Here is a 13,000-nt window from a genome sequence, read left to right on the forward strand (position 1 = left end):
ATATTGTACTTATTTTTGGCAATCACATCACAGATATATAACCAATGGAGAACTGGCTCTCTGTAAGACCTTGATTTCCAATTTGTTCAAAACACCAGAAATTTTGTACAAATTTTTTCATGCACTTTCTGCATTAAAGTTCACTAAAGAACACAATGTATGCATATTCATAAAGGCCAGATGTTACTGGGTGAAACAGATTCCCCAAGCAATTACGTTTTTGGCAGGCGTGAGTCGACTGTCCTCAGATGCTCAGAGCTTCCCAAAGAACTTGAATGTGTTGGTCAGATCTCATGTACCAACAATGAAGCAATCACTAATTCTTTGGGCATTTGAGAACTGAAAGCTCAGACACAACTCAGGGGGCTTTGAGACTCTAGTCTATTTTCTTTCCTGCATGCTAAGGTCATTTCTCAGTGACAAGGGGGAGAGAAATTCTCCATCACGTGGGGACCTGGCTGAGGCTCCCTTTTTGACAGTTTCCATCTCCTCCATGTTCTGTGTTCCCCAAAATCCTGGCTCTAGATCAGGAGGGTCAGCTGGGAGACAAGCTGGGGAGGAGGTGGGAGGAATCCTCTCTCTGCTTCACTTGACGTCAGAGTTCTGCCTCGAGAATCCGTCCTCGGAATTCACTACACAGTAGTCAGTGGGGCCATTTCTGTTTTGATTCTTAAACCTGCCTTCTTGCTCCACGTGTCTGAGGAGCTTCAGGGCTCTGAGAATGGTCCATCCCAAGATGACAATTTCTTTCATGTTTTTATGCATGTAAAATGTCAGCTACTTCAGATAAAATGTGATCATACTTACCCCATGCATTTAGGTAATCAAACTATGATCTTAACATGAAAATTTACCTACTTTACTATACATAATTAGAATTTTTGTGTATGCTCATTTCCACGGAAAAAATAAACAGGTTCTCAAAAAATGGGTGACTATTTTAAGTGTTTCAGAAACAAAAGCGCTAAGACTAAGATGGGATAGGAGCAACAGTCTCTTTGAAAGAGGCGGCCGCGGCTGCTCTTTGGTGGCAAGCTCTGAGAGATGCTTCTAGCACGGCCCTCGGGGGGAATGACAGATGGGGGTGAGCCTCCACCGAGGCCCAGAGTTTCCCGGGCAGGGCGCCTTCCTGAAGGTTCTTGGTTCACTTTCATAACCTTCCAGAAAATGCCCCTCCCTGGTCAAACCTCCTCCCTTGACCCGCTCTCTCATTCCTGGGAAAATTATCCAGAAGCCGGGTATAGCCTCCTCCAGTGGAATTCAATCCAGCGGTGATCTTCAGCAGCACCTGATGCGTGAAGACAGTGGAAGGTGCAGGAGAGCCTCGGGGGTCCTGGAGCTGACGTCTCCCCGGGAGGAAGGAGCAGACTCCCTGAGTAAACTGCTCAGGACTCACACACACAACCCCCACCCCTCAGCCTGGGGGCCTCCTGCCGACTCCAGGCTCCACCCTCCCTCCTGCGCAGCTCTGCCTGCTCATCCCGGTCTCTGCAGAGTCCTGCCCCTTTCTATTCTCACAGTGACTTCCTCTAAACGTGTGTTCTGACAGCTCCTGATGCTCTACATGTCAAGACCGGAGAGAAGTCAGGGCAGAAGGTACTAGAACGAGCACCCTCCAAAGTGCAGTCAGCCCCCAGCCCTCAGATGGTTGTACCTCTGCCCTGTGAAAATCCAGACACAGTGATTCTCACCAATTTCTTGCTCTGGGGACCTGTTATCACTCACGTCGAGCAGAACTTCAGGCCTGGGCGATCCATCCGTTATCTTTTGGCGGAGTGCCCTGACTGGGAAAGACGTCCCCGCAAAGCTTGGGGGTCCTTGCTAACGCCTGGTCCCCAGGCTCAGTGCCCCAGGCTCCCTGGTGGCCATGAGGCCCCCTCGCCACCCTCCCAGCTTGTCGTCACCTGCTCTCTGGGCCCTGTACCAGCTGATGCGCTCAAACTCTTCATTTCAAGATCCAGAGGGGATGAGTCGACAGTGGGTTCTGCACGAAGGCTGGGACGCTCCCTGCCCAGATTCTCCAGGTCGCCCTCGAGCTGCCCACGGCGTCACGCACTGCCCCCTGCTGGTCATAGAGTCGTAGCGTCACGGAGAGCGATGTATTTTACACTCGCTCTGTTTGCAGGAAGCTATTCCGGAAGCATTTTCATGCCGGTCCCTTTTTACTTCTGTAAACCCATCTTGGTATCGCTGGATCAACAGCCATCTTGTGGCACCTGGCTCACCCTACCTGTGGCATTGCTGGAGACCGTGTTTGATGTAAAGGTTATTCCCCTTTACAGGTGGCGCGTTTGTTCCTGGAGGAAGAAGGGTCGTTATCAAGAACCATTGGGCCAGAATGGACTGGCTGTTCTTGTGGAACTGCCTGATGACATAGAGCTACCTCAGATGAGACAATTTTCCTCCAAGCTGGTCTCAGAAGTGTCCCCAGATTTGACTGGGCTATGCAGACTGATGTCTCCAGTCTCCAAAGTGTCCCCTGTCTTTATCTTCATTCCTAGGAAATAGAAATGAGAGTCCCTTGGACTGCAAGGAGATCCAACCGGTCCATCCTAAAGGAGATCAGTCCTGGGTGTTCACTGGAAGGACTGATGCTGAAGCTGAAACTCCAATATTTGGCCACCTGATGCGAAGAGCTGACTCACTGGAAAAGACCCTGATGCTGGGAGGGATTGAGGGCAGGAGGAGAAGGGGACGACAGAGAATGAGATGGCTGGATGGCATCACCGACTCGATGGACATGGGTTCGGGCGGACTCCGGGAGTTGGTGATGGACAGGGAGGCCTGGCGTGCTGCGGTTCGTGGGGTCGCAAAGAGTCGGACATGACTGAGCGACTGAACTGAACCGAGGCGAGAGAAGAGTGACAGGAGCCATCCTGAAGACGTGACTGACTGCTTCTGTGACATACAGGAGCCCCTTCACACCCTCATATTCCCAAAGGGGCGGATCTCACAGGCAGTGGCATGGTTCGAAGTAATGAATTTGCTGAAAAGAACAGACTTCAGAAATAAGAATGTGATTTACACCCAAGAACCACAGGTTTCACTTTTGCAGTAGACCATCTAAGGGAAGTTAGGAACCTGGATGCTCTCCATGACTTCACGGTGGCATCATGGTGGCACACCCTGACAACACGCCACAGACAGAGCGGCACCTTCTCCTTGGGGCCTTTCCCAAGGAAAAGCACTTCACGTCCCCAGTATCCCGTGGACGCCCTCCCCTCACTGTCACCCCAGCCCTGTGGACGCCCTCCCCTCTCTGTCCCCTGATACCCCATGGATGCCCTCCCCTCACTGACCCTGACACCCCGTGGACGCCCTCCCCTCACTGTCCCCTGATACCCAGTGGACGCCCTCCCCTCAATGTCCCCCGACATCCCGTGGACGCCCTGCCCTCAATGTCACCTGACGCCCTGTGGACGCCCTCCCCACACTGTTCCCTCACACCCTGTGGACGCCCTCCCCTCACTGTCCCCTGACGCCCTGTGGACGCCCTCCCCACATGTTCCCTCATGCCCTGTGGATGCCCTCCCCTCACTGTCCCTGAGAACAGCCTGCAGCTCTGGCACAGAGCGGTGGGACAGAGGCTGCACTCCTTCCATCAAGGGGAGAGGACCTCTTCCTTACAGGGCCGACTGTCCTTCCACTTGCAAGTCTGAGCTCGGGGTCCTGGTGGTCGCACTGCTCTCCACGCTGTGCCGACGCCTGCGCAGCCCTGCAGTGCGCCTGCTCATCCATCTGTGCCGTCTGGCTCAGCGGTGGTTTATACTCATCATTGTCATCCTTGTGCTTGCAGGAAATGATACTTGCTGGACGGGAGATCGTCGGACTTGCCTGTTACAGTCACGTTTAAATGCGAAGAAAAATGAGTAAGATTCTAAAGTTCACAGGGGAAAAACCCAGCGGACATTTTGAAAATGTTCTAAGGCTTTGTAAACTGAGATGCAAATTTGTATGACTGTGTCAAATACTTCTTATGACCGTCACCATTTGTTAATGATATTTTGCACTTAGTTTTGTGGGGAAAAGCTACACACGGGCTTCCCAGGTGGCACAGTGGTAAAGAATCCACTTGCCAATGCAGGAGACCCAAATTTGATCCCTGGGTCGGGAAGATCCCCTGAAGTAGAAAATGGCAACCCACTCCAGTATTCTTGCCTGGAGAATCCCATGGACAGAGGAGCCTAATGGTTCACAGGGTCACAAAGAGTCAGACATGACTGAGCACACGCGTACACATATATAACACTGTGGACACACACAATTTTCTTTTTAATCTCTGAATGCTAATTTCAACACTGTAGCAGGGAGTGATACCTGTGACATAACTAACTCAGCAGGAGGATTAGCAAACAATCAACAGGCTGTTAGCAGACAAGATATACACAAGATGCTCTTAAAGGCCCAGTGCTGCTTCCTAACAAACTCCCAGATGGGAGGCAGCGCTGGGGCTCCTGAGCACCGGCCCGGATCAAGCTCTGGCACTTACCACGGAGGCGACGGCCCTTCCTCCCAGCTCCCTCTTGGCCCTGCCCCAGACTCCTCTGGGTGCCAGCCAAACCCTTGCATCCTTCCTTAAGACAGAGGACAGACACCCCTCATCCTGAACTGAGCAAACATTTTGATAGGAAGCCCTTAGTTATTCACAGTCTTGGCATTTAACCTTGCACTGACCTAGACATCAGAAAACCATCCTGCCCTTCTCTCCTGCAGAAATGAGGCCTGGACTGGTCGCAGGGAGCAACACAGGCTCTCCACTCAGAAACCTTAGTTTACATTTTTAAAGCCAAGAATTCACAGTTTCACTCTTCATTTCTGCATAACTTTGCATGTTTAGAGCCTCTTTACAGCTTATTGGCAGGTATAGTTTTTCTGCATTAAAAGTCATTTTAAAAGGTAACTCACTTACCTTTACCTTTTTAAAGGGAAGCATAGAAAGAAGAACATTCTGATTTTGCCATCAGAAGCTCACTTTTGAAGTTGTGCCGGATTGAAACTTTTCTTTTTAGCCTGCCACAAAAAGGAAGGTTACTGTATTTTCTGCATGTGCATGGGTGTCTAGCTTCAGACAGTAAATCAGCAACAAAACTTGCAGACAGGGCCATCACGGTTTAACCTACATTATTCAACGCTTGTGGCCTTAACAAACCCTGTTTTTAAAACCAAATTGGCCACACAAAAATGAATCCTTTTTTAATGACAGTGACGGATCTCTCTTATTCCTAGTCCCAGGCTCCCTCTCTCATTAGTAAAAGATAAACCCTCTTTTGACCAATCGCTCACCTAAGTATTCCTGTCACTGGGGGTCAATGGAAAATCAAGCAAGCCGGCAGCACCAGTCTCCTTCTGAAGCAAAAAAGCAAAGGGTGGTCATTGTCTCTACTCAGCTGGAGCCCTACAAACACTCTTATTTTATTTTGCCCTAAGGGAAGTGCTGGTCAGAGGAGCAGGCCATCTGGGGCAATTAGAAGTCTTTGGCTGGTAAGGAAACCTGCCAGCTCACTCCTGCCTTGAGGCGGCCTCAAACGCTGTTTCTAGCTCTGTGTCCTCTTGGCACAGGGGCCTTCTCCTTAATCTCATCTTTGTTTGCTGGACGGTGGTTTCCACCCAGTGGCGGTGGACACAGGCCACGAGCTGGACTCTCTCTCACAGAGCCGGCTCTTCAGAAAGTTCTGGTCTCCGCAGCTTTCCGTTGGTACACCACTTCCACCAGGAGAATTCTGACCAGTGCACCAACTGAAGGCCGGTCTGTTTAACTCCTCCTCCAAGGTGGCTTCAGTCCTGCCCTGGGGCTACTCATCAGTTACAGACCCTTCCTTCTTTTTAAGGTGGTTATCTTTTTAACCTTTTTTTTCCCCCTTAATAAAAGAGGTTGCTAATTTAAACGTCTCTCTTCTGGTTATATTTGGAAACACAAAATAGGTTAACAATCAGGATTGCCTTTGTCCTGGGTAAGAGAGAAGCGCTGTACTTTTACTCCAAGGTGTTGGTAATGTAGCCGGATCCCCACTGCTTCCAGCTTCTCTGGGCTCCTTGGCTCAAAGTCTGACTTTAGTGGAGTGTTCTCTTTAGCCCTCTGAAACCTGTAAAGGGAGAACTCTTCCTTTTTAAAATATGTCTTCTTTTAGTTGTTTAAAAAAAAAGTGTTTAAGATAAAGCGCAAATTCTTTTTTAGTGCCTAGAATTCATAAACACAGAACCTGAGACAGTTCACTTGTTCTAAGAATTAGAAATGCTGCTGCTGCTAAGTTGCTTCAGTCACGTCCGACTCTGTGCAACCCCAGAGACGGCAGCCCCCCAGGCTCCCCCGGCCCTGGGATTCTCCAGGCAAGAACACTGGAGTGGGTTGCCATTTCCTTCTCCAATGCAGGAAAATGAAAAGTCAAAGTGAAGTCGCTCAGTCGTGACCAACTCTTCGAAACCCCATGGACTGCAGCTTCCCAGGCTCCTCCGTCCATGGGATTTTCCAGGCAAGAGTACTGGAGTGGGGTGCCATTGCCTTCTCCAAGAATTAGAAATAGTAACTTCAAAAGGAAAAAAGTTGCTTTTTTGGTTTTTGGTATGTTTTGTTTTGTGTTTTTGTTGGGGGGGGGCGCGTTTTGTTTGTTCTTATTTTGGGGAAGTGAAAGTGAACGAGTCAGTTGCTCAGTCATGTCCGACTTTTCACAACTACATGGACTGTGGACATCCAGGCTCCTCCGTCCATGGGATTCTCCAGGCGAGAATACTGGAGTGGGTTGCCATTTCCTTCTCCAGGGGACCTTCCCAACCCAGGGATTGAACCTGGGTCTCCTGCATTGTAGGCAGACGCTTTACTGTCTGAGCCACCTGAGATCTAAATAAAGTGAAAGTGAGGTCGCTCAGTCGTGTCCGACTCTTTGTGACCCCACGGACTGTAGCTACCAGGCTCCTCTGTCCATGGGATTCTCCAGGCAAGAATACTGGAGTGGGTTGCCATTTCCTTCTCCAGGGGATCTTCTCAACCCAGGGATCCAAGTCAGCTCTCCTCCATTGCAGGTACTTTCTTTACTGACTGAGCACCCGAGGTTACATTCAAGGGGGGGTGGGGTTGCAATAAGACTTCTTTGAAAATTGTATTTATTTGTATTTTCCTACACCACTTTTTCTTCTCTTATTTAAAGAACTATACGGTCCATGATTTGGACTCTAAAACTGATCCCAAAGTGTCAGGTAGAGGTTAATGTCCCTTCAGCCCTGCACTTGACCTCAGGAACGCTCCCCTTCCCCACCCCACTCTCACTCTGAACTCAGCAGCCCTGGTCTGGCTGCACTGTGACCCTCATCTCCTACTTAAAACCTTTTCTGTGCATCGAAAGTAAACTCAACAGAGTTTGAAATGTTTCCAGTGCTGTATGACCACTTGCTGGGCTTCCCTGGTGACTCGGACAGTAAAGGATCTGCCTGAAATGCAGACCTGGGTTTGATCTCTGGGTCCCCTCCAGATCCCCTGGAGAAGGAAGTAGCAACCTACTCCAATATTCTTGCCTGGAGAATCCCATGGATGGAGGAACCTGGCAGGCTATAGTGTATGGGGTGGCAAAGAGTCAGACATGACTGAGCAACTAACACAGTACACAATATGTCCGCTTGTTACATCTTCCCATTCAGAAAGTGAACATTCCCATTAAACAAAGTGAATGTGGTTTATATGGGATGCGAGTGCAGTCCCTCAGTTGTGTCCAACTCTTTGTGACCCCGTGAACTGCAGCATGCCAGGCTTCCCTGTCCATCAACAACTCCCGGAGTTTATTCACACTCCTGTCCATTAAGTCAGTGATGCCATCCAGCCATCTCATCCTCTGTCATCCCCTTCTCCTCCTGCCCTCAATCTTTCCCAGCATCAGGGACTTTTCTAAGGAGTCAGTTCTTCACATCAGCTGGCCAAAGTACTGGAGTTTCAGTTTCAGCATGAGTCCTTCCAATGAATATTCAGGACTGATTTCCTTTAGGATGGACTGGTTGGATCTCCTTGCAGTCCAAGGGACTCTCAAGAGTCTTCTCCAACACCACAGTTCAAAAGCATCAGTTCTTCAGTGCTCAGCTTTCTTTATAGTCCAACTCTCACATCCATACATGACTACTGGAAAATCCAAAGCTTTAACTAGATGGACCTTTGCTGGCAAAGTAATGTCTCTGCTTTTTAATATGCTGCCTAGGTTGGTCATAGATTTTCTTACAAGGAGCAAGCGTCTTTCAATTTCATGGTTGCAGTCACCATCTGCAGTGATTTTGGAGCACAAGAAAATAAAGTCTGTCACTGTTTCCACTGTTTCCCCATCTAGTTACCATTAAGCGATGGGACCAGATGCCATGATCTTAGTTTTCTGAATGTTGAGCTTTAAGCCAACTTTTTCACTCTCCTCTTTCATTTCATCAAACGGTCTTTAGCTCTTCTTCTCTTTCTGCCATAAGGGTGGTGTCATCTGCATATCTGAGGTTATTGGTATTTCTCCCAGCAATCTTGATTCCAGTTTGTGCTTCATCCAGCCTGGCATTTCACATCATGTAGTGACAATATACAGCCTTGACTTAGTCCTTTCCCAATTTTGAACCAGTCTGTTGTTCCATGTCCAGTTCTAACTGTTGCTTCCTGATCTGTATGCAGAAATCTGCATACAGATTTCTCAGGAGGCAGGTCAGGTGGTCTAGTATTCTGAAGAATTTTCCACAGTTTGTTGTGATCCACACAGTCAAAAGCTTTGGCATAGTCAATAAAGCAGAAATAGATGTTTTTCTGGAACTCTCTTGCTTTTTCAATGATCCAGTGGATGTTGGTAATTTGATCTCTAGTTCCTCTGCCTTTTCTAAATCCAGCTTGAACATCTGCAACATCTTGATTCACGTACTGTTGAAGCCGCTCTTGGAGAATCTGGGGCATTGTTTCGCTAGCATGTGAAATGAGTGCAGTCGTGCAGTAGTTTGAACATTCTTTGGCATTGCCCTTCTTGGGTTTAGAATGAAAGCTGGCCTTTTCCAGTCCTGTGGCCTCTGCTGATGGGATGTGAACCATCACACTGAAACTAAGAGCTCATGCAGAAGGGCACTGAGCAGGCCACCAGCTTCCCACCGGGCCCGCATGAGGACATGAGCCAAAATAATCGTGAAACTCAGCAGAAGAACATGGAGAAAGAGCAAAAGAACCATAAACGTCAGAGCCCATAACTGAAAGCTCTTAGCAAAATCCTTCCTTGTTTGTTAGGCTACCATTAGCTGGCTGTGAACCTCTATGGATCCTCTGGTTCACAGATTCTTGGCCGATCGTTACCCCAGACTTCTTATTCCTAGGGGTGGAAGCTTGCTCTCCAGGGGCCTGATTATAAAAGTTTAAACAGTAAAGAGAAAAGGATGGGAGTCTTGTGACTGAGAAAGACAGGGCATAAGACTCAGGAAGTGAATCTCCACTGCCCAGCGACCTACCTTTTAGGAGGCTGGGAATCCTAGCCACATGTAGGAAATATGTTTCAGTCTTAACTGTGTATCACCTGAAACCCACAGCACACATCTCATTGTAATGAGAGGACGGGGTGTATTATTCTTGATGGAATCTTGTTGTTATTGCCAATTTACAGAAAATCACAGATTCAAAAAAGTGCTAATTTTAATAGCGTTATACAAGTAGGCTTCACTGAATAGTAAAGCCATTGTAAAATCAAATAATACTTCCAAGGAAAGACCACAGTACACATTCAAAAAGTATTCCCATTTTATTTCTAAAACAACAAACTCTGAATCAACACAAGACTTTCAGTGCACTATTCCATACGGGTAAACTCTTCAACTGACAAATATCAGTGCCTCGAATGATTAGAATAGTCAGTCAAGCAGAAATTTTTATACAACAAAATCAATAGGTGTCACTAAAATTGTTTTTTAGTTGTAAGAAATGATCTAGGATATTCAGACCATTCATAATGCATGTCATAAAAAAATGTTCAATAACATCACACCCACGCTTCCTAATCCATCACTGGGACTGACGGCTTGAAATTCATACTTTGTGCTGTCAGATGGGTCTCACCAACAGTCACACTGAATTTGCTTTGTAGCATGACATTATATGCAGCATCACGATGGATTACAAAAGGCTTTATCAAATCATAAAGTTCATAACATGCTTTAATATGAAATTATTTATGAAAATAAGAATACAGTTTAGCATTGAAACATTGTGATATTGACTAGTTCATCAACTTCTAAATCTATAATCTTATTATACCTATGTGTTATGCCAATGATTTGTTCTTTGGAAAAGTAGACTAGAGGGCTCTAATGCATCATTGTTTAAATAGCACAGCATGTATGAAAGTATTTTGTTGATATAATCAGAACACAGGTATCTTTCTCACTGATATAAAGAATAGTCTGTGGTATTTTTTGGTCAAAATTGAACCTCTGGTGGCAATGATATGGGTGACTGCAGACAATCACACAAGTGATGTCCTTTAAGGGTGAGAAGGCGGGCAATGCCCGTGACCAGGACAAAGCCAGGAGGGAACAGAGCACACTTAGACCTCTGCTTCCTGTTCAAACAAGGGGCACTCAGGTCTCAGCAAAATGCACATTTATGCAGTTCTTCCAATTAGCACAAGCTAATATCCAACAGCAATGCCAAAGAATGCTCAAATGCACAATTGCACTCATCTCACACGCCAGTAAAGTAATGCTCAAAATTCTCCAAGCCAGGCTTCAGCAATACGTGAACCGTGAACTTCCAGATGTTCAAGCTGGTTGTAGAAAAGGCAGAGGAACCAGAGATCAAATTGCCAACATCTGCTGGATCATCGAAAAAGCAAGAGAGTTCCAGAAAAACATCTATTTCTGCTTTATTGACTATGCCAAAGCCTTTGACTGTGTGGATCACAACAAACTGTGGAAAATTCTTCAAGAGATGGGATTATCAGACCACCTGACCTGCCTCTTGAGAAACCTATATGCAGGTCAGGAAGCAACAGTTAGAGCTGGACATGGAACAACAGACTGGTTCCAAATAGGAAAAGGAGTACGTCAAGGCTGTATATTGTCACCCTGCTTATTTAACTTATATGCAGAGTACATCATGAGAAACACTGGGCTGGAAGAAGCACAAGTTGGAATGAAGATTGCCTGGAGAAATATCAATAACCTCAGATATGCAGATGACACCACCTTTATGGCAGACAGTGAAAAGGAACTAAAAAGCCTCTTGATGAAAGTGAAGGAGGAGAGTGAAAAAGTTGGCCTAAAACTCAACATTCAGAAAACTAAGATCATGGCATCCAGTCCCATCACTTCATGGGAAATAGATGGGGAAACAGTGGAAACAGTGTCAGACTTTATTTTGGGGGGGGCTCCAAAATCACTGCAGATGGTGACTGCAGCCATGAAATTAAAAGACGCTTACTCCTTGGAAGAAAAGTTATGACCAACCTAGGCAGCATATTAAAAAGCCGAGACATTACTTTGCTAACAAAGGTCCGTCTAGTCAAGGCTATGGTTCTTCCAATGGTCATGTATGGATGTGAGAGTTGGACTGTGAAGAAAGCTGAGCACCAAAGAATTGATGCTTTTGAAGTGTGGTGTTGGAGAAGACTCTTGAGAGTGCCTTGGACTGCAGGGATATGCAAACAGTCCATTCTAAAGCAGATCAGTCCTGGGTGTTCATCGGAAGGACTGATGCTGAAGCTGCAACTCCAACACTTTGGCCACCTCATGCGAAGAGTTGACTCATTGGAAAAGACCCTGATGCCGAGAAGGATTGGGGGCAGGGGGAGAAGGGGCCTATAGAGGATAAGATGGCTGGATGGCATCACCAACTTGATGGACATGAGTTTAGGTAAACTCCGGGAGTTGGTGATAGACAGGGAGGCCTGACGTACTGCAATTCATGGGGTAGCAAAGAGTCGGACACGACTGAGCAACTGAACTGAACTGAACTGAATATCCAATGTCTAAACAAGTTACTTGCAAGTGGTTAAGAGAGGAAGTGAAAGTAAAGCACAGGTAAGGTGGGAATACAGACTGCAAAATCAGAAAAATGTCAGGTACATCTGACCTTATTTTCCATACCTTGCAGGCAACAAATAATACCTTCATTGTTGTTTATTTAAAAGCTAAAAGTCCTCATGAAGATGAACTGATCTTCCCCAAACCATAACTGAAGAATGATGGTCTGCTCTCTCTCCTGGAGTAATTTCATCCTACTTTCTTTGACACATTCTTCCTACAGAAAAGTCTTCAAGATTCAGGGAACAAGAGCTTGACATTCTATCACTTACTGCTGTTTAGTCAGTAAGTCGCGTCTGACTCTCCGTGACCCCATGGACTGCAGCCCGCCAGGCTCCTCTGTCCATGGGACTCTCCAGGCAAGAATACTGGAGTGGGTTGCCATGCCCTCCTCCAGGGGATCTTCCTGACCCAGGGATTGAACCCCCATCTCTTACATCTCCTGCATTGGCAGATGGGTTCATTACCACTGTACTCCCTGTCTCTGGGTTGGTAATTCTTGCAGTCTCTCAGATTTGTCCTCCTTATTATATTTTCTGTGGTGATCTGTGGTCAGTGATCCTTGATGCCACGGTTGTAATTATTTGGGGCACCACAAACCCCACCCACACAAGCCATTGAACTTAATCCTGAGCTTTCTGCCTGGCCTCTGAAGTCCAGTGGACTTGCAGGTACATGGACTTGTTAAAGATAGTTGAACATCAAATGAAGTGTTTAATAGTGTTTTTAGAAGAGAAGAGTACTAAGCATGAACACAGTTTGGCCTTCTAAGCATCAGTGAGGCAGAAGTCAAAACAATACTAAAAACCAGAGAACAAACGTGTGTCACGTTAAACACAGCAAGAGGGTAAGGACAGGAAACGTTCAAAGAGCAAAGAGAGGTCAACTCACTTTAAATCCAAATTAATGCAGCAGGAAAGAAAAGACTAAAATTAAATTCTGAAATGCTCTAATCGTATAGTGATATAAAGCTTGCATGAGGGTCACTGATGATAAG

General features: G+C 46.7%; 1 long non-coding RNA gene across 4 annotated transcripts in view; it reads right to left on the bottom strand.

Moving 5' to 3' along the window:
* The window catches only part of LOC133237445 (uncharacterized), a 45,531-nt gene that overhangs the window by 10,750 nt on the left and 21,781 nt on the right, over positions 1-13,000 (bottom strand). Inside the window, exons 2-6 of one of the 4 annotated variants that reach the window (XR_009733191.1) lie at positions 5,284-5,346; positions 4,910-5,010; positions 3,628-3,834; positions 2,231-2,497; positions 1,905-2,065 (exon numbers count right to left, since the gene is read on the bottom strand). This is a non-coding gene — a long non-coding RNA (uncharacterized LOC133237445). Of the gene's footprint in view, positions 1-1,904; positions 2,498-3,627; positions 3,835-4,909; positions 5,011-5,283; positions 5,347-13,000 lie in introns of all 4 variants that reach the window. The other 3 variants (XR_009733190.1, XR_009733192.1, XR_009733189.1) reach the window with 3 other exon arrangements.

This window comes from Bos javanicus, chromosome 24, assembly GCF_032452875.1.
Source record: "Bos javanicus breed banteng chromosome 24, ARS-OSU_banteng_1.0, whole genome shotgun sequence".
NCBI lineage: Eukaryota > Metazoa > Chordata > Mammalia > Artiodactyla > Bovidae > Bos > Bos javanicus.